This window comes from Solanum dulcamara, chromosome 9 (assembly GCF_947179165.1).
Source record: "Solanum dulcamara chromosome 9, daSolDulc1.2, whole genome shotgun sequence".
In the NCBI taxonomy this organism is placed as follows: domain Eukaryota; kingdom Viridiplantae; phylum Streptophyta; class Magnoliopsida; order Solanales; family Solanaceae; genus Solanum; species Solanum dulcamara.
In genome coordinates this window covers 44,055,109-44,082,433 of record NC_077245.1, presented here as the reverse complement: position 1 = coordinate 44,082,433, position 27,325 = coordinate 44,055,109, and the positions used below count along the sequence as shown (strand labels likewise).

The following is a 27,325-nucleotide window of genomic DNA, read 5'->3' as shown; positions in this document are numbered from 1 at the left end:
GGTATACATCCTACAATAATTCCAAAGTCTAAGATTATTGTTTTAATTTATAAGAGTTGAGCACAACATGACGCAGTAGCTATATATTCCGCTTTAGCGGTGGATAATGCAATCAAGTTTTATTTTCGTGTAGCCCATGACACCAGACATGGTCCAAGAAAATGTTCCATACTTAATGTACTTTTTCTATCTACAAGATAGCTTGCATAGTCTACATCAACAAATCCAACTAGATCGAAGGAGTCTCCTGTAGGATACTAGAGAACCAGGTTCTGAGTTCTTTTGAGGTATCGCAGTATTCTTTTAACGGCCTTCATGTGTGACTCTTTTGGAGATGACTGAAAACGTGCACATAGTCTAAAACTGAATACTATGTCTGGTCTATTGGTTGTGAGGTATAGTAGGTATCCAATTATGCCTCTATATTTAGTGTCATCGACTGGGGAACCCGTTTCATCCTTGTCAAGTTTAGTGGTGGCGGCAGTAGGTGTATTATGTACTTTGGCATCATTCATGTCAAACTTTTTCAGTAGTTCTTTGATGTACTTTTGTTGATGAATCGATGTTCCTGATGATGACTGATGGATTTGAAGTCCAAGAAAGAAGTTCAACTCTCCCATCATGCTTATTTCAAATTCACTACTCATAATTCTTCAAACTCGCCAAAAATGATATCATTAACATATACTTGCACAATTAAGACATGAGGGCTCTTTTTCTTGAGAAATAATCTATTGTCAATCTTGACTCTTATATATCCATGTGTAAGAAGAAATATGGACAACCTGTCATAACATGCCCATGGTGCCTGATTGAGGCCATAAAGAGCTTTATCCAATTTGTGTACATGGTTAGGATATTCGTGGCTTTCAAAACCTGGTGGTTGACGAACATACACTTTCTCTTGCAGATATCCGTTCAAGAAGGCACTCTTCACATCTATATGATATAATTTGAACTCCATGTGTGCTGCAAATGCAATCAACATTCTGATAGCTTTCATTCGTGCTACTGGAGCAAATGTCTCATCATAGTCAATCCCTTCCTCTTGATTATAGCCATGAACCACAAGCCTAGCCTTATTTCTTGTGATAGTTCCTTGATCATCAAGTTTGTTCTTGAATACCCATCTTGTTCCTATCAATGTTCAATCTTAAGGTCTGGGAACCAGGTTCCATACTGTACTTTGTTCAAACTGATTTAACTCCTCCTGCATGGCAATGATCCACTCCGTATCTAGGAGTGCTTCTTTAATGTTCTTGGGTTCTATGACTGATAGATATGCTGAGAAAGCGCATAAGTTCTGTAGTTTAGATCTGGTGTGGATTCCTTAGCCAAGAGGAGTGATCAAGTTCTGTAAGGAATGAGAGCTCTTATGTTTCCAGTTGTTTGTCTGATTGCTTTCTGCTGAGACTGAATAAGGATTACCAGGTTCAGTAGAGATTCCATTTATAGTTGGAGAATTATCTTCTGTAAGCTCATTTGATTCATGGTTTTGGTCTGGAGTTCTGTCATTATTATTTAAAGGTTCAGTGTCTTCATAGTCAGCATTATCAATATCTTTTTGTAAAGGATCAGTCGTTCCCATCTCATCACGATCACTCTCCACATCTTTTTTGACCAAGTGATTAGCTTCGTAAAATATAACATATGCACTTTCTTCAACACAATTAGTTCTTTTATTGAGAACTTTATAGGCTTTGCTTTGAGAAGAGTACCCAAGAAAGATTCTCTCTTCACGTTTGGCATCAAATTTCTCTAGAGCATCCTTGCCATTGTTGTGTACATAACATACACATCTAAAGTCCCTGGGGTGCGCTAAGTTTGGTTTTCTAACTTTTAATAATTCATAGGGTGTTTTATTGAGTATAAACCTAATCATACATCTATTAATCAAGTAACATGCAGTGTTTACAGCTTCTGCTCAGTACCCCTTAGGAAGACCACTAACAATTAGCATGGTTCTTGCCATGTCTTTCAAGGATCTATTTTTCTGTTTCACTACACTATTTTGTTGTGGTGTTCGTGGTGCAGAAAAATATTGATCTATACCATTTTCCGCACAAAACTCAAGAAAACTTAGAGTTTTCAAATTCTGTTCCATGATCAGATCTGATGCTCATTAATTCACATTTTAATTTCTTTTGAACCAGTTTTACAAAAATTTCCAATACATCATATGTCTCATATTTTGAACTTAAGAATAGAGTCCATGTGAATCTAGTGTAATCATTAACGATAACAAACACATACCTCTTACCTCCACAACTTTGAACTTTCATTGGTCCACATATGTCCATGTGTAGCAATTCTAGGGGTTTCTTTGTGCTTATTATACCTTTTGGTTTGAATGATGAACTCATATGTTTTCCTTGTGCATACGCTCCACATACTTAATTTTCATTGAATCGTCCCGTTGGCAGTCCTCATACCAGTTCTTTTGAAATCAGTTTGTTTATTGTTGAAAAACTTGCATGCCCCAATCTCTTGTGCCATAACAATGAATTGTCATCAACTGCACTTAATCTGTTTATCATAGATGTTTCTGGGCCCATAATATCAACCTTGTAGACATTTTTGTGCCTTTTTCCTATAAGGACCAGTTTCTTTGATTTTGCACTAGTTACTCTGCATGCAGTAAATGTAAAAAGTACATCATTTTCTCTGTCGCACATTTGTGATACACTGAAAAGATTATGTTTTAATCCTTTAACATATTACACATTGTCTATTGCTTGAGAATGAGAAGGTTCAACTTTGCCGATTCCCATGATTTCGCCTTTCTTTCTATTTCCAAAAGCTATGCTTCCGTCATGAAAACCATTCAGTAAGAGGAAGTTATCTTTGTTTCCTTCCATGTGTCTTGAACAAGCGCTATCCAATTACCACTGCTTATGTCTTCCTCTTTCCTGTTCCTACACAATCAATCAGAGATTAATTTTGGGCACCCAGATCTACTTGGGTCCCTGTTTGTGAGTGAAAGGATGAATTAGGTTTTTCTTAGTCCATTTGGGTAGGCGCTTGTGTTTATGAACCATTTCCCAATTTTTGTTCCATAAGATGCCTTTTTTACATAGGTTAGATTGTTTTTAATAGCTATGTTTCTCTTTTGACACATGTGCATTTGATGACTATTTTGTCCACTGTGAGTGCATGACATATCATAACAATTTTCACCAGATTTTATCGAATTATTCTTAAAACTTATTCCATGTTTAGTTGAGGATTGACTTCTTTGGATATCATCAAGCATCATGGATGACTTAATCCATCTCATATTGATCTTCAATTCCCTTTTAGGTTTCTCAAGTTCTTCAAGTAGAGCTTCATTCTTTTTAGTTAAAGACTATAATTCGTTGTTTAGACTTTTTATAGTTTCATCTAGAGCAAGGTGTACATTGTTTTTTTACATCTTTTTCTTTCTTAGAGGAGTTCATCCCATTAATTTTTTCTTCAAGATTATTGTTTAAGGCTTCTAGAGTCTCATTCTCTGTTCTCAAGGCTGAATATTCATCCAATATTTATTCTTTTGCACGACATGTTGCATGGTATGTATCGATGAGGACACCAAAAAATGATTCTAGTTTTCTTTTGGAATAGAGATGCAGATTTTCTTTGATTTGATGAAAACTTAACTTCGACTGCTCGTTATCCTCTTCATCTTCTTCTGAATCTATTCCAGTCATCGGTGCTAGGATTGTGTCTTTTGACTGATAATGGTTCTCCTCATCATCTGACTCTGCAATTGGCACTAATGCTATGAAGTCATACTCCCTTTCTCTTTCCATTGCCAATAATGACTAATTTTCAGCTTCAGTCCCATCAGACTCTTCTCCAAAAGAATTTTCCATTCCTGCAAAAGCTTTTTTCACTGTCATGTAAGCCTCTTGATTGGTCATTCATTGATTTGTAGGAATATATTGATCATTACTGACTTCCTTGGTTCTTTTAGAATTATTCCTATTGTATTCCATGGCCCATAATGGACAGAATTTGATGAAGTGATCCGGACTTCCACACTTGTGACATAGTTACTCTCTCAAGTCTTTGTTAGTGGTTCTTTGAGGTTGTATCATGTGACTTTTTTACCCTTTTCTCAGTATTCTTTGAAACCTTTTTGTCATTAGTGTTATATTCTACTCTTCAAAATTATCTTTCTCAGTTGTTTTAAGAACCAGGTTCTTCTATTTCCTTTTGCCTCTGATTTCTTTCTCTTGGTTCTTCTTTGTTTCATAGGTCAGCAGACTTTCAATGAGTTCATCCATCATCATAGTTTTAAGATCGCGTGCCTCAGTTGTTGCTTCTACTTTGCTTTCCCAAGATTCAGGAAGAATACTTAGGAGTTTCCTGATAGCTTTTTCAGTTGGAATTACTTCTCCCAAAGAATATATTTCATTGATTATGGCAGTGAACCTGGAATGCATGTCTTGAATTGGTTCTCCATCCATCATTCTGAACAATTCATACTATCAATTCAGATTATCAATCTTGGATTTCTCGACTTGATTGGTTCCCTTATGGGCAGTTTGCAAGGTATCCCATATTGCCTTTGTATCCTGACAAGCAGAGATTCTGTTGTATTCATCTGGATCTATTCCACAAATTAAAATCTTTTTAGCCCTAGCATTATTTTGAATTACCATTTTATCTTTCTTATTCCACTCCCTTCTGTCTTTTGGTACCTATGTTGTCCCATCAGTTCTAGTCTTCATAGAAATAGTGGGTCCACCACGAATAACATTCTAGAGATCTGGACTATCTCCTATCAGGTGATCCATCATTCTGTTTTTCCACCATCCGTAATATTTACCATTGAATAATGGCGGCCTTGTCCGTGATTGTCCTTCTTGTGCAGTAGGTGGTGTTGCCATTGATCCTTTTCAAGATTTGAATCTTTGAGTGAAAAGACCCATTCTGATACCAATTGAAGAAACTTAGACCACCTAACAATTTCAAAAATCAGGTTCTTGAACTAGTGATACAAAAGTAAAATTGTAAAGACAATACAAACCCACTTTTTGTTACAAGCCTCACTATAATCGCAACTCAAACTCTCCAAAAAGTCAAACCACTTCTTGTTACAACCCTCACTTTCTACCTTAGAAAATTATAACTCAATAATATTTTTAAGTAGAGTTCAAACACATAAAATAACTTTCAGAAAGAAAACCTAACTCTAAATCGTATGTTCACTGATTTAGAAACATTCAAATTGAAAAGAAAATTTTGGAAATTAAACTGGAAGTTTGTGAAGTCGAGAAGGATCTCTTTTATGAAGAAATGCATGAATTAAAATCTATGCTAAATGATTTTCAAGAAAATTCTAGTTCTTCCAAATTAAAACAATCTGATAGATTTTACAAAAAATCAAGCTTTGGCTCAAATAGAAGTTATTTCAGCTGTAATCAATCCACTTTATCAAATAAGTCAATTGATTCCGAATAAAACAGCTCTAAATCCCGTTCTGATGAAACCTTTTCAAAAAGCTGCTATTATTGTGGTAAATTAGGTCACATATCATATGATTGCAGGTTTCGAAATCATGAAACTTCAAAATGGATTTGAAGACCTATGAATTATTATAACTCTAATCCAAAGGACCTAAGAAAGTTTGCGTACCTAAAAGAAAGTAATTATCTATGTATGCAGGAACACCGCAGAAAATCAAAAGGAAGACGGTACTTGGATAGCGCTTGTTCAAATCATATGATAGAAGATAAAAATTTATTTAAATGTGTTGCTGATTATAATGGTGGAAGCATTCAATTTGGTGACAACTCAAAAGGAACTGTCATTGGCATAGGAACTATATCGTTTAATGAATCTTGTGATATTACAAATGTTTATCTTGGAAAAGGACTAAAGTATAATCTCCTAAGCATTAGTCAACTATGCGACTCAGATCTGGAAATAAAATTCAGAAAGACTAGATGTCCGATAGAGAACTCTATGGGGAAAACTCTTCTACAAGGAAACAAGGAGAAAAATGTTTACATTCTAGACTCTGTAAAGAATTTAGGAGAACATTTATGTCTTTCCTTAATGTATAAAGATCCTTGGATATGGCACAAGAAATTAGGACATGCAAGCATGAGATTAATAAAGAAATTGACAAAGAAAGAATTAGTCATTGGTCTACCCAAGCTAGACTACACCAAAGATCACATATGTGATGCTTGTTAGAAGGGAAAACAAACAAGAAACTCTTTTCCAACAAAAGATGTTGTAACTACAAGTAAGTCATTACAACTTCTACACATAGATCTTTTTGGTTCCACCAGAACAGCAAGCATTGGAGGTAAAAGGTACGCTTTCGTTATCGTTGATGGATTATTCTTGCTTTACTTGGGTTATGTTTCTTTCTCATAGAGATGATACTTTCAAATATTTTGAGTTCTTTTGTGAAAAAATTGTTACGACTTAATTTCTCAGGTCATGATGACACCTACTATGACCCACCAGTAGGAGAGCCGACCTATATCCCAGAACTGCAATTAATAGGATGTCAGGGTAGAAGACCAGCAATCTAATTCAAAACAGTAAAGTAATAATAGGAGAATACAATGAACGGGATGAAGCAACTATATATATATATATATATATATATATATATATATATATATATATATATATATATACACACAAATAAAAAGAAATGCCTCCCAGACCTTGGAAGTCACATGTACAGAGCTGCTAATAAAAGAGTACAAGTCCCAAAAGTGGACCACGAAAATAGAGTTGTCTCAAAAGCAAAAGAAAGGTAAAATATATGTACAGAAGAAGACGGATAAATCCAGAATGCAGTATGCTCACCCTTGCCTCTGATCACGACCGCAGCTGGGTCGAATCAACGCCAATAGCTACTACTCAGACATGTACTACAAAAATAGTACAAAGGGTAGTGTGAGTACCATAACAACAGGTACCCAGTAGGCATCATAGGTTGACTGAGCAAGATAAGCAAAAGAAAACTGAAAAATGAGTAAAAGATCACAACCAAAGATAGGGCAAGAAGTAAATGTAGGTATGTACACGAGCGTACTAACAAACAAAGAGAAAGAATCTAACTAAATCAGCCAGGCTCTTATAAACCTGAAAGATAAGCTCTTGCACAAGTAAGGATTAACCACCTGCACAGACTCCCATAAGCTCAACAAATGCAAGAATAGCTGAAGGAAAAATGAATGGAGCCAAAAGGGTTCCAATAATATCATCGTTTCCCTGACTTGAACCGAACCATTGCCAAACTCTAATGCCTTAACCCAAGGCTGAGAGTAGATGAAGACTTGAATTGAAGATTCATCAGGGAGTTGGGATTCAAACCATGTATAAGTTGGACGATAAACTACAACTGGCTAACTATAGCTAATAAGTCAATACGAGTAAGCTAGGCCACAGACTTTAATCTGATAACTTTGGCCAAGTATCGAACATGGGTAAGCTAGACCACAGATTTCAATCGGGTACCTATAGCTAAAGGGCGTGATGTCACAACCCAAAAGCCAAAGTCATGATGGCGCACATCCCAAAACTCAACCTGATGTGTAAGCCTAAAAGTAAACTCATACGAGACTCCAAAGGGAAAGTCATGCCACAATTTAAATGAAAAGAAAGACAATGAAAATATTATTCCAAAACCTGGTGTCATAAGTATAAAGAGTATCTAATACAAAGTTCGAGTCTGAAGATACAACATAAGTCTCTGAATGATACCAAAGATTGAGAAATAAAGATAGACTAGTGACGATCCAAATTTCGAGACCTCACCACTAATTTGAGAATATACAATCCGCTAGAATATCAGCTTCTCTCGGAAACAGCCATCCTACTTTGGTAGGAGTAAGGTCTGCATATACTTAACCCTCCCAGACCCCACATTGTGGGATTTTACTGGGTTGTTGTTGTTGTAGAATATCAGCTGCCACGTGAGTTACCCTGACTAGTATCTGTATCAAAAAGAGACACAGAAGTAGGGGAGAGTATAATTCACATGTACTCAGTAGGTTTTAACCGACTGAGTATAAGGAATTAATCAAACCTATGAAATAAACTAAGAAACGCTTCCACCTGCATACAGAAAAGTCCCACTTCGGCATCGGTGCCGCCATTTTATAAATATAATGAAGCAAGTAAAGTAAACTCATAATAATAGCTCATAATCACAATTAGCCAGATAATTCAAGCAGCACAGATATCAATGCAATGCAATGCAATATGATGATGTAATGATGTGGTGGTACGGTGGAATCAAGACTGTCTCACAGTCTGTCGTATACACCTGCCAAGCTATGCTACCAAGTAGGACCCATGAGGGTCTCGCAGACCTCAATCACAATATCTCATTATCCTTGCCACCTTCTCGTGGTCAAGGAATCATAGTGCATCCACTACCCTGCCATAAAACTGCCTTGGTCAGGGACTCAAGATACAAAGGTATAAAGCTGTTTCATTTTCTTTCTTAAAAAGAATTTCCATATTTTCTCAATTTCCCATGTTTCATGATATGATGAATGAAGATGAATGCATCAAAAAAAAATGGCATGGAAGCAATATTTAACTCAACATGTAGTACAAGGTTTAAAGTTGAGAGAAAATCCAAAAAATCTACACTTTTGCACCAATTTGTTTTTAATTTTTGCATTATTTAAAGTCTCCGAATGGACCTTTGAAATTCATTCGGAATCCGATAAAAATCAACCAGATATGTTACCCCACTAAATTTGACATTTTGGACTCAATGGCGTATTCAAAATTATCATACGAGATCATTTTAATAAAAAGTAGATCTCATATCAAAGTGTTATTTTAAGCCAAATTCCACAACGGGCCTCGGGATTAGACTGAAAACTTTGGAAAGCAAATAAAGGGTTAGTCTATACCAAAATCGACATTCTAGAACTAATTGCACTGTCAGAATTTTCATCTAAGTACGTTTTCCAAGAATGTTGACTAAAGTCAATCATAGGCTAACTTCTAAAGTCAAAAGCGTCAAATAGCCCCAAACTCAAATTGATTGCCTTGATAGTCATGCCGACAATGCTACTAGCCTAATTTGGCCATTCCAGAGCTGATGGAACCATTAGAATTCAAATTCGAGGTCTCCTTGACCTGAAACTCAAAAAGTCGCAACTAAACCAACTTAAGCCTTCAAAATACCAAAATGGGTTCAGGACCTCTAAGAATTCAGCAACACTTCTTCTAGACAAAAAACCATCACTCGAATCCAACAGAGTTGTCGAAATTCCATTCTGAGTATCGAAACTCTGAAAGTTGACCAAAGTTAAACCTTGGCCTAAAATTCCTTAAATTCCCAACTCAAGACCTCAAATCTTCGTTACAACTCCAAAACTAATTACGTAAACTCTCCTAGACAAATTTCCATATTCCAAAGCTGTTGGAATTGACGAAATTCTATTTTGAGACTCATAGCTCTAGTTGGTACCAAAAATCACTTTTTCACCTCTTAACTCTATAAAACTCAAGAATTTGCACAATTTACAAACGATTAAGATTTTGACACTTTTAACTACACAAACCGATCAAATAATACTCGGAGGAACTAATGATAGGGGTAAAATAGTAATTTCACACAAATTTTAGAAAATGACCCTTAAGTTTATTACACCCGATCGTAAGTAAGGTAGACCAGGGAATTCAATGGGGGTAACTGTAGCTAAGGGACTGAACCAAATTAGAATCAACGATCAACCGTATGTCATGAGGATACCCCAAGCTGAGTGTCATCAAAGTACCACTCCAGCCTGAACCAAATATAACTTGAATCATCGAGAAGACTTCTAAAATCAAGAACCAAGCGATATATGACCGATAGGAGAATAGGGCATTATAGAGGTAAGGCCATAAACTGAGTTGCTGCCTAGCTAAAGCTCAAACTATCAGACTCAAGTCTGCTATATCAGTCTATAGGGAGCTAACCGTTTGAAACGACGTCGGAGAAGTTCTAAGGCCCAATGACACCAAACTCACGCAAGTCTAAGGCAATCCCTAGTCTAATCATAGACTAAGGCCCAACATGCTTTCAAACATATAACCATAGGTACGACATTCACCACAAGGTATGGATGATCAAGATTAATAGGAGTCAAGCTTACACAGCACAATAATTTTTTGAAAATAACACCTAAGGCATGAAATCTAGGAATTTAGCATGCTCGACACCCAAACCCTTCCAAACTCATATAATTCAATATACAATTTCCTAAACATGCTCAGTCTAATGAGGAGAGAAACGTAGCCTACCTGTAGGCTGACTACACGTGCTCCAACTCACAAAACCAAAGCTTTTCCCTTTCGAATAGCCTCCAAATGTTGCCACGCTATCAACAATAGAATGACAACATTAATACGGTCGTTATAATACTAAAATTATCGAGTTCAGAGATGGGCCAATTTCGGAGTCAAAAATTGGGAATTGTGGGATCTGCTCTATAACTCACAAAATTGACTATGAGAATAGGCTCTAACTACTACCCCCAACTCATGTTCCATAAGAGAACATAATTCACTCACCAAATCTGTCCCAAAACTATCATGCATTCATAATCAACTACAAGCTCAAGAACACTAGAAGCACAGAAAAAAGGGGAATTTACCTCAAAGAAAGCCTGAACTCCAAATTTTGAAGACACCACTGGTTTCCCTCGAAAATCTATGCAAGTTAGCCATTTGAATCGCCTAGATTGCCCAAGTATTGAAGGAAAAAACCAAGTTTGAAATTTGATATAAAATATGAAACTTGGGTCTTAAGAACGACCCTCAGGTGTTGCTTTAGCGACTACCTGGGTATCTCTTAAGAGACACCTCCTAAGAGGCGGGCATCGCTTTAGCGACAGGTCTGTCGCTTAAGCGACACCAAACCTTTAGCGAGCTCCTAGCCGCTTTAGCGACCAGGGGTCGCTTAAGCAATGGCACTAGACACAGCTGGTGCAAGAAAAAGCTTAGCATGATAAATCCTCCAATGGGGTGCTTGGGATTCGTTCGTAACCCCGTGCGCGTGAATGAGATATGCCACCCCACCAAATTTGATGTTTTAGACTCAATGGCACACTTAAAATTTCCATACGAGGCTGTTACAATTGAAAGTGGGTCCTACACTCAATGGCCATTTTGAGCCAAAATCCACAACGGTCCTCGGAATTAGACGAAAAGTCTCGAAAGCAAATGAAGGGTCGTTCTAGTCCAAACTCGACATTTCAGAGCTAACCGCGCTGTTAGAATTTTCATTCGAGTGTAGTTTCCAAGAATATTGACCAAAGTGAACTATAGGCAAAATTTCAAAGGAAAAAGTGCCAAATGGTCCTAAATTGGTACCAATTGCCTCGGTACTCATGCTGACCATGCTATTACCCTACTTTGGAAATTACGGAGTTGATGGAACCATCAGAATTTCATTCTGAGGTCATTTTCCTGAAGTTATGAACGAAATTAACTTTTCAAGTTATGAGAACAAAAAAGGGAATGGGACCAAAACTCAACGAATGACTAGGCGATCGAATAGTTAGTGCCAGCAAGTGATAAATGACTTAGGGTCGCTATAAAAACTTTTTAAATGATGAAAAAAATGCTTTAATTTAGAAATGACATGGAGGGTCATTACAACATCCACCACTAAAAGATCTTTCGTCTGTAAAAGTAAGAGTCAAGAAGTACCTGAAGGCTCAAATAAGCTGGGGAACTGTACCCGCATCTCATGCTCGGTCTACCAGGTAGCCTCCTCAACTAGGCGATGCCTCTAATGGATCTTAACCACATGAATGGCTCTGGAACGCAACTCTCTGACATCTTTGGCCAAAATAGCAACTGGTCCTCTATATAGCCCAAACGTTCATATAAGTCAACCGCATCATACTGAAGCACATGAGACTCATCTGGAACATACCGACATAGCATCGAAACATGGAAAATTAGATGAATAGCTGAAAAGGCTAGGGGCAAGGCTAACTCATATGCAACCTCACCAACTGTCCTCAATATCTCAAAAGGACCAATATACCTGGGGCTAAGCTTGCCCTACCTCCCAAATCTCATCACGCCCTTCATGGGCGATACACGGAGGAATACTCTGTCACTAACTGTAAATCTCAATAGCTAACGTCTACAATCCGCATAGCTCCGATGTCTACATTGAGCTGTGCCGAGCCTATCCTGAATCACCCTCACATGATCTAAGATCTCCTGCATCAAGTTTGTACCATGTAGCCTGGGCTCTGTAGACTCAAACCAACCAACTGAAGAGTGACAACGCCTACCTATAAGGCCTCAAACGGGGCCATCTGAATACGGGAGTGGTAGCTGTTGTTTTACGCAAACTCCCTAAGGGTAAGAATAGATCCTACTGACCTCTAAAATCCATAACACAAGCCTGCAATATTTCTTTGAGAACTTGTATAGTGTGCTCCGACTGACTATCATTCTGCGGGTGGAAAGTTGTGCTAAGGTCAACACGGATACCTAACTCCTCCTGAAAAGTCCTCCAAAAGCTAGATGTGAATTGTGAGCCCCAGTCTGAGATGATAGAAACTGGCACACCATGAAGATAAACTATCTCTCGAATGTAGATATGGGCTAACTTCTCATCGCTGTAGGAAGTATGAATGGGAAGGAAGTATGTTGACTTGGTCAATCGATCCATGATGAACCAAATGCTATCAAGACCGCAGGAAGTGTGAGGCAACCCCCAAATAAAATCCATGGTGATTCGCTCTTATTTTCAATCAGGAATGGGTAATCTCTGAAGTTATCCACCAGGCCTCAAATGCTTGGCCTTAAACTACTGGCAACTCAAGTAACATAATACATAATCCACAATATCTCTCCTCATGCCGCTCCACTAGTAGTGCTGACTCAAGTTAAGATACATCTTAGAGGTGCCCGGATAGATAGAATACTTGGAGTCATGGGCCTCGTTAAGGATCATCTGAATCAAACCTTCAACTCTCTGTGCACAGAGACGGCCACCAAACCTCAAAACTCCATCTGAATCTAATATGGCCAGACTGGCGTCACCTCCTAAAACCCAATCTCGCAGTGAAACTAACTCCTCATCCTCAAATGAACGGCTGCAAATCCGGTCTAACAAAGATGAATGAGCCCCCATATAAGCTAACATGCACTGAGAATCAGAGATATCAAGTTGAATCATCCGATTAGCTAAGGACTGGATATCCAAAGCTAATAGTCGCTCCATAGTGGAAAGGAAAGCTAGACTACCCATACTCATCGTGTTTTGACTCAAGGCATCTACTACTAGATTTGCTTTGCCCGGATGGTAGAGAATAAATAGGTCATAGTCCTTCAGGAGCTCAATCTAGCGGTGATACCTTGAATTAAGATCCCTCTGGCTCATAATTTACTGAAGGATCCTGTGATCAGTGTAAGTCTCGCATCGAACTCCATACAGGTAGTGCCTCTATATCTCAAGCGTCAAAAATACCACCGCCAACTCCAAGTTATGAGTGGGTTGTTGCGCTCATGCAACTTAAGTTACCTCAATGCATAAGTAATAATTCGGCCCTGATGCATCAGTACACAATCCAAGACAACGCCTGATGCATCACAATAAATGGTGAACCCTTCGCCCTCAACTAGAAGAGTCAATATAGGAGCGATGGTGAGAAACTCTTTGAGCCTCAAAAAGCTCCTTTCACACTCCTTCAACCACACAAATGGGACATCCTAGAGAGTCAATTGCGTCAGATGTGCCTCTATTGGAGAAAACCACTCAATAAAGCGCCTGTAGTACCCTTTCAATCCGACGAAGCTACGAATCTCAGTCACAGGAGTTGGTCTGGACCAATCACGAATAGCCTTAATTTTTACTTGATCTACCATAATTCCATCCTTACACAACACGTGCCCTAAGAATGCTATAGACTCAAGCCAAAATTTACACTTTGAAAACTTGGCATAAAGCCGCTGATATCTCAAAGTATAAAGCATTACTCTCAAATACTGCTCATGGTCATCCCGGCTCCACGAGTATACCAGAATGGCATCGATAAAGACTATGACAAATGAGTCTAAGTACGGCCTAACAACTCGGGTTATCAAGTCCATAAACACGGTAGGGACATTATTCAACCTAAAAGACATCGCCAGGAACTTATAGTGGCTGTAGTGAGTCCTAAATGCGGTCTTAGGGACGTCCGCTGCCGGATCTCAAATCGACCTTAGAAAACACTATGGCACCTTGAAGCTGGTTGAATAGGTCATCAATCTTAGGCATGGGGTAACGGTTCTTCACCGTCACCTTATTTAACTGCCTTTAAATGATGCACATCCGCATAATACTGTCTTTGTTTTTAACGAACAAGATTGGGTCACCCTAATGTGATACACTAGGACAAATAAATCCTTTATCCAAGAGATCCTGAAGCTAAAAACTAAGCTATTTGAGCTCTGTGGGGGTCATACGGTATAGTGGGATGGAAATAGGTCAAGTACCCAGCTCTACATCAATAGCAAAGTCAATATCGCGGTCAGGAGAGAGGCCAGACAGATCAGCAGAAAACACATCTGCAAACTCTCGGACTATAGGTATTGAATCAACTGTAGGTCCCTCTATACTCATATCTCTAACACAAGCCAAGTATATCGAACACCCACTAGACATTAACCTCCAGGCCCGAACAAAAGAGATCACCCCAACCAGCGTGCGACTATAAGAGCCTTGCCATACGACTGGTGGGATATCAGGCACGGCTAAGGTAACGGTCTTGGCATAGAAATTCAAAACTACATGGTTAGGGGATAACCAATCCATGCCGAGAATCAAATGAAAATCCACCATAAAAAGCAAAATGAGATCAACCCTAGTGTCACGCCCCTAAATAGTCACCACACAAGATCTAAAGACCTAATCCAATACTAAAACATCACCTATTGGGGTCGAAACACGCAACAACTCAACTAAGAGCTCCAACCTCATACTCAGTCGAGACACATAATATATAGATATATAAGAATATGTAGATCCTGGATCAAATAAAGCAGATGGAGGTTGATGGCATAATAAAACTGTACTTGTGATCACATTGTCTAAGGCCTTAGCCTCTGCTCTAGCTGGAGTTGCATAAAAGTGGGCTTGGGCTCCTCTACCCTATGCATCGAATATTCCTCCTTACATGACTCCCCAGAGACCTTCCCATGTGCCTTGATTACCACCCCTGCAGTCTGGAACATGGCCTCCGCCTCTAACTGGAAATGCTGGTGTTGGCACAGGTCTATCTGCCTATAGAGCTGGTAAGGCTAGCCTGTGCTGAGGGCACTCGCAGGACCAATGATCTAGCTCCCCGCACTCATAGAACCCTTGTGAATATTACCTAAACACTAGAGGCCGACCACCTCGGTTGAAAAAATTACCTACAGACCACCTCGACCCTAACTCGGACCGATACTAGAGCCAACCTGATAGTGCTTATCACTCTCTAAATTCTAAAGAGAGGCCTAGAAGAGGAAGCTAGACTGAACCGACTGAAATCTTTGGTGAGATCTATCATAAGACTCTCGAGGTCTAAAGCGGCGCTCACCTGATGTCATCTTGTCTAGCTCTCTTACCGCTTCCCCCTTAGGCCTCGCGATGGAGCTGCTCGAGCGTGCGAGCATGGTTTACCACCTTCAAAAATGAGTGGCCAGCTAAGACTAAAGACTAAGTCTTAATATGTAACTAGAGCCTCAATCCTCTGATGAATCACCGAACTTTCTCCTCCTCAGTAGGTAAGATCATGGCGGCATACCTAGAGAGTTCGTGGAATCGGGCCTCCTTCTTCGATACTATCATAGAGCCCTACTCTAATCATGAAAACTGATCTTGGAGCTGATCTCTGATGCTCCTGGAATAAATCGGGCCAAGAATGCCTCTAAAAACTCAGCCCATGTCACCGGTGGAGACCCAGCTGGCCTGATCTCTAGTTATGTCACCACCATTGCCGAGCGGGACCGTCTAGCTGGTAAGTAGTAAAGTCGGCTACTCTCAACTCTATTAGATCCAAGGTCTACAGTTGCTCGCGACAAGTAAGTATAAAATCATGGGTATCCTCATCCATAGCCCTAAAAAATCTTGGTGGTTATAGTCTAAGGAAAACCTCGAGAATCTTCTACTCTCGGAGTGGTATGACGCCCCCCAAATCATTAGGCTGAGCGGCCAGTACTGGTGATTGCTGAATAACTGGCCTCTACCTCCCCCGCACTTGCAAGCCATCCAGTAAAAGAGTGGAACAAATGAGATTTCAAGAAAAAAACAAGACACACACTACATGACAGCGATACAAAAGAGACACATTCCTAAAGTTATAGCCTCCCAAGGATATTTCATAGACGTCTCTACGACGATCCGCGGGACTTTACCAGACGTTAGCTCTGTACAAGTAAGACCAGTGAACCTGGGGCTCTGATATGAACTTGTCACGACCCAATTTCTCAGGTCATGATAACGTCTAATATAACCCACCAGTAGGCAAGCCGATCCATATCCCGAAATTGCAATTAATGGGATGTCAGGATAGAAGATCAGCAATCTAATCTAAAATAATAAAGTAATAATAGGAGCATATAATAAACGGGCGGAATCAACTAGATATATACAAACAAAAATAGATTCCTCCCAGAACCTGGAAGTCATATGTATAGAGCTGCTCATAAAAGAGTACATATCCCAAAATTGGACCACGAAAATAGAGTTGTCTCAAAAGCAAAAGATAGGCAAAATATATGTACAGAAGGAGATGGGTAAATCCAAAACACAGTGTGCTTACCCTCACCTCCGATCAAGACCACAGCTGGCTTGAATTAACATCGGTAGCTAGTACTCGGACCTGTACCACAAAAAAAGATGCAGAGGGTAGTATGAGTACCATAAAAATAGGTACCTAGTAGGCATTATAGGCCGACTGAGCAAGATAAGAGAAAGTAAACTGAAAAGCGAGTAAAAGATCACAATCAAAGACAAGGCAAGAAGTAAATGTAGGTATGTACACGAGCGTACTAACAAACAAAGAAAAAGAATCTAACCAAATCTGCTGGGCTCCCATAAACCAGACAGGTACGCTCATGCACAAGTAAGGAGTAACCACCTACACGGACTCCCATAAGCCCGACAGATGCAAGAATAGCTGAAGGAAAAATGAATGGAGCAAAAAGGGTTCTAATAATATTATCATTTCTAGACTTGGACCGAACCATTGCCAAACTCTAATGCCTTAACCCAAGACTCAGAATAGATGAAGACTTGAACTGAAGATTCATTAGGGAGTCAGGATTTGAACCACGTGTAAACTGGACCACAAACTATAACCGAGTAACTGTAGCTAACGAGTCGACACGAGTAAGCTAGACCACAAACTTTAACCTGGTAACTTTAGCCAAGGGTCGAACACAGGTAAGCTAAACCACATACTTCAATCGGGTACCTGTAGCTAAGGAGCCTGATCATAAGTAAGATAGACCACGAACTTCAACCGGGTAACTTTAGCTAAGAGAATAAAATGAATAAGAATTTGCAATCAACCGTACATCACTGAACCAAGTGATACAGGACCGATAGAAGAATACGGAATTATGGAGGTATGATTTTATGTGTAGCTAAAGCTCATAATATCAAACTCAAGTCTGCTATATCACTCTACAGGGAGCTAACTGTTCAGAAAGATGTCAGAGAAGTTTTAAGTCCCAACGGCACCAAACTCACACAAGTCTAAGGCAATCACTAGTCTAATCCTAGAATAAGTCCCAACATGCTTTCAAACATATAACCACGGTAACTACATTCACCACAAGGCATGGATGATCAACATTAATAGGAGTCATGCTTACATAACCCAACAATTTCCTGAAAAATAACACCTAGGGCATGAAATCTAGGAATTTAGCATACTCGATACCCAAACCCCTCGAAACTCATACAATTCAATATACAATTGCCTAAACATGCTTAGTGTAATGAGGGGAAAACCGTAGACTACCTGTAGGCCGACTGTGTGTTCTTCAACTCACAAACTAGAGCTTTTCTCTTTTGAACGGCCTTTGAATGCTGCCACGCTATCAACAATAGAATCACAATGTTAATACGGTCGTTATGACATTAAAATTATCAAATTCGGAGATGAGCTAATCTTTGAGTCAAAAATCAAAAATTATGGGACCCACTTTGTAACTCACAGAACTGACTCTGAGAATCGTCTCTAACTACTACCCCCATCTCATGTTCCATAAGGGAACACAATTCACTCACAAAATCAACCCCAAAACTATCATACATTCATGATTAACTTCAAGCTCAAGAACACTAGAAGAATAGAAAAAAAGGGAAAATTACCTCAAAGGAAGCCCCAAGTGCTAATTCTGAACACACCACTGGGTTCCCCTTGAAAATATATGCAAGTTAGCCTTTTGAATCGCCCAATTATTGAAGGAGAAAACCAACTTTGAAATTTGATATAAAATCTGAAATTTGGGTCTTAGGAACGACCCTAAGGTGTCACTTTAGAGACCACCCGGGGATCATTTAAACGACACTTACCCAAGAGGCGAAAGCAATGCCTGGTCCTTAAATGACCAGTCATTTTAGCGACAGGTTTGTTGCTTAAGAGATACCCTTCCCAAAAGGGATGGTCGCTTTAGCGAGCTCCTGACCACTTAAGCGGCACTCGCTTTAGTGACTAGGGGTCGCTTAAGCGACGGAACCAGACACAACTGGTGCAAGAAAGTGATTAGATGCTAAATCCTCCAGCGAGGTGCTCGAGATTCGTTCGGATCCCCGTGTGCGCAAATGAGATATGTTATCCCACCAAATTTGACGTTTTGGACTCAATGGCATAGTCAAAATTTCCATATGAGTTGTTACGACTAAAAATGGGTCCCACACTCAAGGGCTATTTTGAGCTAAAATTTATAACGGGCCTCGAGATTAGATCAAAAACTTTGAAAAGTGAATGAAGGGTCATTCTAGACCAAAATCGATATTTTGAAGCTAACCACACTGTCATAATTTTCATCCGAGCGCATTTTCCAATAATGTTGTTCAAATTTAGTTATAGGCTAAATTTCAAAGGCAAAAGCATTAAATGGTCTTAAACTCATACTGATTGCCTCAATACTTGTGTCGACTATGCTACCAACCTTATTTTGCTATTTCGGAGCTGATAAAATAGTTAGAATTCTATTCTGAGGTCATTTTTTGAAGTTATGATCAAAGTCAACTTTTTAAGTTATAAGAACTCTAAAATAGGGAAATAGGCCTAAAATCCAAACGAACGACTAGTCAACCGAACAGTCAGTGCCAGCAAGTCATAAATGACTTGGGGTCGCTACATGAATCCTCTAAACAATGAAATGAATGTTTTAATTCAAAAATGACCTAGAGGGTCATTACAAAAGTTCAAAGAGATAAAGATTAGTACATCACCTCAATAAGAAATGATCATGGAGAGAAATTTGAAAACAAGCAGTTTGAAGACTTTTGCAATGAGAAATGATTCTCTGATAACTTCTCAACACCTCGCTTTCCTCAACAAAATAGAATGGTTGAACCAAAAAATAGAACTCTCTAGGATATGGAAAGAAGAATGACTATGAACACTCTCTTCCACATAAGTTTTGGGCTAAAGCAGTAAGCACTGCTTGTCATATATTAAATCATTGTCTAATTTGACCAATTTTAAAGAAGACTCCTTATGAGCTATGGAATGGAAAGAAGCCAAATACTGGATACTTTCATCCATTTGGATGTAAGTGTTTCGTTCACAATAATGGAAAGAAAAATATTGGTAAGTTTGATGCTCGCAGTGACGAAGATATATTTCTTTGGCTACTCTAACTCTAGTAGATCATACAAAATTTCCAATAAATGAACTTTGAATATTGAAGAATCTATTCATATTTTCTTTGATGATATTAACAAATATGTTGAGAAAAGACTTAGTACAAATGATGATGATAGTCAACTAATAATAAAAGTTCACAAAGAAACAACTTCAAAAGATGATAATTCTAAGGAAGAATTGACTACTGATCAACTCACTTAAGTTGTTCCAAATGAATGGACAATTGAATCAAATTATCCTAACAAATTTATCATTGAAAATTCAAATGAAGGATGAAGACTCGAACAACTAGGATAAATGAATCAAATGTTGCTCTCATCTCTCAATTTGAGCCAAAGAAGATTGATGAAGCTCTTACTGATGATCACTGGATAAAGGCAATGAAAGAAGAACTTGACCAGTTTGAGAAAAATTAAGTATGGACTCTTGTTCCAAGACCTGAAAAGAAATCCATCATTGGAACAAAATGAATTTTCAAAAATAAGCTGGTTGAAAGTGGAAAGGTGGTTAGAAACCACTACAAGAAAATGGATTTTTTACGACCAAATTTTGATGAAAGGATATAAATTCGGTCGCTAAAAGTGTATTTATTGGGTCAATTTTTTTTTTCCAGTCATTAAAAGACAATTTTAATTTAATATTAGCAAGGGGACAATATCCAAAATTAATTCCCAGTCTTTAATGAGAAAAATAATTGGCGCATGTTTATTTCCCTCTTTAATTTTTCACCAAAACCTTATTACCCTGACTATTTCCCCGCCCCCACCTCTAGAAGACTGTCTCCCATTACCCTACCCCTTTCGTAAGAAAAGATGAGAAATCTCTCAATTTTTCCGCACACCCATTTCCCACCCCTCCAAAGAAAAGTCCACCATATCGTCTTCTCCCCAAGAAAACAGAGATACATAGGGAGTGAATAACTCAAGTTTTTAACCACATTCCCTAGAAACCTACATAAGGGAGTGAACAACTCAAGTTCTTAACCACAGCGACTTCCATTGCAGAATTGATTTGTTGGAGAAAAATCAGAAAACAAACCCAGATAATGATTTTTTTCAAGCTCTTTATAAAGGAAATCAACGTCTTTTTTATTATCGCAGAAATCAACTTTTCCTTCCTACCTATTTTTGCTGGTCTGAGTGCTAATAACTGGTCATATTCTTCGATTTTCCTTTTGTCCAAAGTAAGTTTATGTTGTTTTGACTATAAATTGTTATGTTAAAAATCCTGATTTTGCCCAATTTTGAGTTTATGATTCATCTAGTTTATCCAGTAGTTTTTTTTGGTGTACATTCTCGTAAATTATATATATTAGTCAATTACAGGCATATGTTTGTGTATATTGATGTTTGTGTATATTGATGTTGTGTATATTGATGTTTGTTCGTCTTCTAGTAGAAAGAAGTTGCAATAATGATAATTACTAAATAAATTTGTTAATCTGATAATTTCTAGGACTGAATTTCCATTATCGTGCAAAAGTGTGATTCTACCTTATAATATGATACAAATATTTTAATGTGAACTGCCCGAATTTAGTTTCGTCATTCCAGTTTTCTTTATCTTTTTGTTGTTCTGGTCACGAAAAAGTAAAATTATGGCACCAATAAGAGAATATCAATCCAATATCTAATAAGAATTCAAAATACTATCTTTTCAATAACCAAAAGATTGGGCGAGGACTGACCTTCTATGTACATAAGACCTTCTATGTACGTAAGAGTGGGAAAGGACCTTTTATATAGGTAAGATGCTATGCAGCCTTTGCAAAAAATGTAGCAAGGAGGAATTCTTTACATCATCTCTTTGCTAATCTATCATAACTTTAATTCAATAACTTACAAAAAAATTAGCTTTGTCACACCTAAGTCTACTGTAGGAAATTTGACCCTAGTCTTATTGATTTTGTTCCATCTGTGTTGCTTATTGCTTTATGATTATTTTGTATGTGTTGTTGCTGCATCAACCTTGTTTATACCTATACTAGTTTTTAAAAGTTAGCATCATTGTCATCATTAGCTAGAATTCCTAGTCCCTTTCAGGTCATCATCTTCAATCTCTTCTTTTTTCCTTCTTTTCGTAGCTGATTTAGTGTAGTTGCTGCCTTACACTTCCAATTAGTTTTAGTTGGTGAATAAGACAAATTTGTCTTTATTCACACTCCACTAGCATCTCCAGTAAATTCAATTCTCCTCGATCCAATTGCTGGCTTTGGTTTTTTCCTCCTCTTTTCCAGCTTTGTCATCCTAAGAAACAACCATTGGCTTAGGTGATGGTTCTTCTTCAGTACCTATTTCAGGATCATAAGGTTGGGTGGTTGAATAAAATGTCTGTTCTGATTGTTGTGGTCGCGCTTTAGTATGAAATTCTATTTCTTCTTTCTCATTTTGTGCCACCTGAATGAGGTACACATGGATTTGAGGTTGTATCATTGCCTTTCTTTTTTACTTTTCTTGAACTACAAGTAGCTCCTTGAGTATTGTCCTGTCATCCAAAGAAAAGACATATTACTTTAGTTCAAGCCCTCACATTATCGTTAAGTTACAGATTCAATTCTTACATTGTAACAGAGTCTTGTATTATGGTTAGGTTCACGACAACTTTGACATGCATGGTTGATACCTTCCCGGATTGACTCCACTCCCACATCCTTTTCCCTGCTTCATTTGATACTCTGTTTCTTTTAACTTTGGATCTGCCTAAGATAGCTTCTGGTTGTTCCATGGCTTGGGTTGGGTCGACTTTCCAAAATTTAACAATATATGCTACTATGAACATGATTAAATCTCTTTTTTACAGTTCAAAATGCATAGCCTGCTAAGGATTAAAAAAATTCAAATCTCTGTTTAATTATCATTTCAGATGTGGTAAAAGTATTTTGTATTCTACAACCTATCAAATAGCACTAAATCAAAACCTATGTTTCAAGAGGTTTTCCATGTGGATATCTGACCCTGAATACATGTTCTTCCCTCGTGTATATATTTACATTGACAATCCAGCGACTCGTTTTAATTGAAACTCTAAAGTCACTACCTCTCAGTTCATGCCCTCTCCTATGGGTAACAAATGAGCATTAAAATTTTCACATCTCCATGATTCCATTCACAATGCGTTGTACCCCATAACAATGGGCATTATTTCTCCTAAATCTTCATGTTGTTTTAAGAACACATTCGCAGTTGTTAAGGTTGCAGTCAATTACTATGTTTGTGAAGGAAAAGATTTTATTAATCTACACACCAACATTTATTACATTGTTACCAAGGTGAAAAAATCAGAATCTATGTAGTCTATTGTGCTAACTATTCAAGTACTTCAGTTATAAATTTTTATCAATCTAATGAAGGATTTCCTCCACCCAGTCTCTAGATGTCTGACTCTGTTTTCAATTTATGAAGGTGTCTTTGCGCATCCTGCATTCCGGTTTTATTTGATCCACTAGTTGGGACATACTTAAAAGGAAATTAATAAGACACTTAAATTGTGATGGAGGGAGTAGTAATCTTCTCTTTGTCCTTTCTGGCTTTGGAGATTAAATTTTTTCACAATCTCGTTAGAATTAAAGAGGTAACATTTTTCTTTTCAAGATCTTGTCTTTAACTAACACAAGCATATTAACCAAAGCAGCAATATGGGTGGTGGCCTGAATGCGTAAGATGATTGTTTTTCTTTTCATTAAGAAGTTGTAGCATAAAACTTGATTGAGAAATACATTAGTATGTAACTGGGCAATTCTTAGTCGCTTCTTAGGTCACCTCCTTTTTTGTTTGTACCCATCTGTATTACATGAGGTCTTCTCTTGGCTAAACTTTCTTTCCACTCAGCATATTGTGAAACTCTCTGTCTTTTACAAATGTCTCTTGGTTCTCTTGCTATGTGTAGAAGATCTGTTATTTGTCATTGCTATCATACCAAGCTTTTGGTTTCACAATATATCAACTCACTTTAACAGGTATTAGAATATCAGGCTGTAAGAGACATCCTTTCTCCTGAGAACATTAACGGAGACACACCTAGAGATGGAGTTCAGAGGTCTGCATCTTATATAGAATATTTCTAATTCTGTTCTGGTCGTTTATGTGGATTTCATGCCATGCATATGATGTTTGGGTAGAGTTCCCTTTTTTTTCCTGCAGTGATAATGATCTAAAAAGCAACTCGAATGTCAAATCCAAATATGAATTACGGTGTAATCGAAAAATGGGAGGGCTAAACTAGGAAGTACAGAAGTGTAACTGTTTTACATTAAGAAAAAATGGTAGCAGAAACAAAGGTTTCACAACTACAATATTTATATGCCACTATATTGAAAGTTCCAAACTGTTGGAGTTGAATCTTGATTTTGTTTAAATTTCTAAATAAGGTAAGAACTACTAGAATATCTATCTCATCTCCATATATGAGTATGTTATATGTTGAGTATGTTACATATGTTTTATTCACAATGAAATTTTATGATGTTCCTGACTACTAGTCCTCTGTCCCATTTTATATGACACTTTTCTTTTTATTATGTTTGAACAAGGATGCCACCTTTCTATATTTAGTAACAATTTAACTTTAAATTTTCTAGTTTACCTTTGATGACATGGTTTTATAGCTGCATAAATATGTCTATAGCAAGTTTTGTACCTGAAAAAATTCCAAAAGTCTTTCTTCTTTAACTCAATAGGCGTATCAAACATCTTCTCATAAAATGGGACGGAGGGAGTACTTTGTGACATTTAGAAGACTCTGTAGGAAGGTTCAGAGAGCTTTTGCAGTTGGATTTGGTGGTAGGATAACCACTAAGGAGTTGAAAGGGGTACCACCTCCAAGGCTGCATTGTTGGAAGAGCTGAAAACAACTCGAAATGAAAAGGAATCACTACAAAAGCGCATGGATATTCTAGATAGTAAATATGAGCACCTTGAAAGTATAGTGGTTCGTCCTCCTTCATCACCTCCATCAGGTTAGTAAACGTTTTATTAGCTATTACATGATGTGTATTTGTCAGTGAATTTAGTGATGTCATTTACAAATGCTCCTTTTTTTTATAAGGGCTTTGCTTATGCAATGGTCTGTTTTTCTATAATCTTAGAGGCTAGATAATCTTTACTTGTACTAATTTCAATGACGAAGACTACATTCTTTGAGGATTATGCATATCTATGTTTCTGTCAGGTGTATTTCTTTTTTTCGAGTTGAGTTCCTTTCAAACATGTTCTCTATATCGATCTTAAGTTCACAATAGTATTTGTGTTACGTGTTAAATCCTTTACTGTGTTATAGTTTTAGAATAATGATATCTACACTTGATGAACTTTCTGAATTGTGTTAAAGCCAAAGATGGTTATCTAATTTTAGTCTATCTCCATAACAAGGTTCAGAGTCACATATAGGAAAACTTGTATTTATAGAAGTGGTCTAAGGTAGATAATTAATACTATTTTTATTAATACATTTCTTAGGACTGGATGTGTGTTTTTGGTAGTTAGGATTTATTAATCACCAAAGTCGATATTTACAAAACTAAGCTAGTACTACCTATCTCAAAGACTAGCGGTTACCTGTTTACACAACTCAGAAAATTAAAAGCTACATCTATTTAATAAAAGTTTGGTTGGTGCAGTAGCTCTAACACAACAAACACAAGCAACTTGTACTGTATCTTCCATTGTTGTCTCATTCTTCTCAAAAACTCTAGTATTCCTCTCCTTTCAAATTGCATTAATGAATTCTTGTGTATACTAATTTCAATAGTTGAGCTTGGTGGCTTTCTCCAAATGCTAAAGACACTGCTATATCCTCTTTTCTGCAATGTAGGAGATGTATCGAACATATCTTGTACACATGGTTCTAAAAAAATGAGAGAGAAAATAGGTGTTGATATGATACAGTTTCTTTTTAAATCAATTTTTGACAAGTCAAATATGTTGGTTCTTGGCTAAAAATGATATTCCTCACTTGGACTAAAATATAGCAGTAAGGTAAAATGCAGAAAGTATTATTTATGTTGCTTAAGCCATAGAATGTTTTCCAACAAAAATAACTTAGTAAAAGTTATTGAAACTAGTTGTCAAGCTTTACTTTAAATAGAAAATAACTGATCAAGCTTACTAGGCGAGAGAATGAATAGTTGTCAATGCATTAGGAGGAGAGTACAAGCAACAATATGTAACAACAAGAGCTCTTTTTATCAATTCTTTTGACATGATCATTTAATTCTATAATGGTTAATCTATTGCTCAAAAAGAGAATCTGAACATTCAATAAAGTTATGATTTTAACAAAGAAATATAGTAAGAATATACTCTCCTCTTAAGTTACTTCTTATTCGATTGGTGTTTAGTCATCTTTCTGATTTCTATTGAAACTAAAAGCAAGAAATGGATGGTTGATGATTCTAGAAAATCTTGAGTAACAAATATATGATGGGGTAGGTTTGCTTGTTTGGAAATGGGTTTAGCTGAAAATATATTTTAGGTTCAATAGGCTTTACATTGTAAAATCATAATAACGTAGTAAATTTTAGTTGTTGATTAAAAAAATAATAATGTGAAGAGATGAATAGACTTTACATTGTAAAATCATAATAACCTAGTAAATTTTAGTTGTTGATTAAAGAAATAATAATGTGAAGAGATGCAAAGAGCAGTCAAATATCTCATCTTAAGTTAATTCTAAGTTTGTAAAAATATGCATTGTTGTTTCACATTTTTGTTCATTCATGTCCCAAACAGTGGCTCTGTTGCTAGCTAATCTTATCAGATGTGCTGAACAAAATTAGCACTTTCAGTATCCCATGTATTCCCCCCTTTGATTGATTTTTTTATAGCTTTCTTTGGGTATAATCTTGTGTTTAAGATTTGGCTCGTTGGTGATTAAATTATTGATTTATGCTTTATAACTTACAAGTTATTAGCTTTCCAACATTTTGTTACTAATTGACCTCAAATTGTTCTTTTAACAGACGAAGAATTTGAAGATTAAAGAATGTGTTGTCGAAGATTGTGGGGCCATCTGAAAAGAAGATTATATTTTTATTGTTTTATTGTTGGTGCAACGACGATTGTACCTATGCTACAATTTCATTTTCTCAATTTTTAGGATTTGGTAGATGTCGAACAAGTACGTTTTGTGATATTATGTCGAACATGTATGTCATTAGATCTTATGTCAAAAATGTAATAGTTTTTCAGTATGTTTCCATTCTTAGTTAACAATAAAATTTTATATCAAATTTTTGATTGCTTGGGGAAAAAAAAGAAATGATACTACTTTATTTGGAACTATTGGAAAAAAATAAAAACAATATATGTAGTGATTTTAAACAAATTTGTGAAACGAAACATAGTCGTCGAAAGTATTGTAATCAACGGAAGGAATTTAAACTTGGTCGTTAAAAGTATTGTAATCAATGAAAGGAATTATGGCCGCTAAAAGTACTTATAACGATCATAATTTGTTGTTTTACTTCAGTGTTTTAATGACCAAATGATCAT

At 37.1% G+C, this 27,325-nt stretch overlaps 1 long non-coding RNA gene across 1 annotated transcript; it reads left to right on the top strand.

The window, feature by feature from the left end:
• Nucleotides 1–20,627: 20,627 nt before the first annotated feature.
• On the top strand, nt 20,628–27,024 carry LOC129904397 (uncharacterized). The gene is made up of 4 exons (XR_008770420.1): nt 20,628–21,021; nt 23,794–23,873; nt 24,514–24,792; nt 26,794–27,024. It is a non-coding gene; the product is annotated as an uncharacterized LOC129904397 (long non-coding RNA).
• Nucleotides 27,025–27,325: the final 301 nt, after the last annotated feature.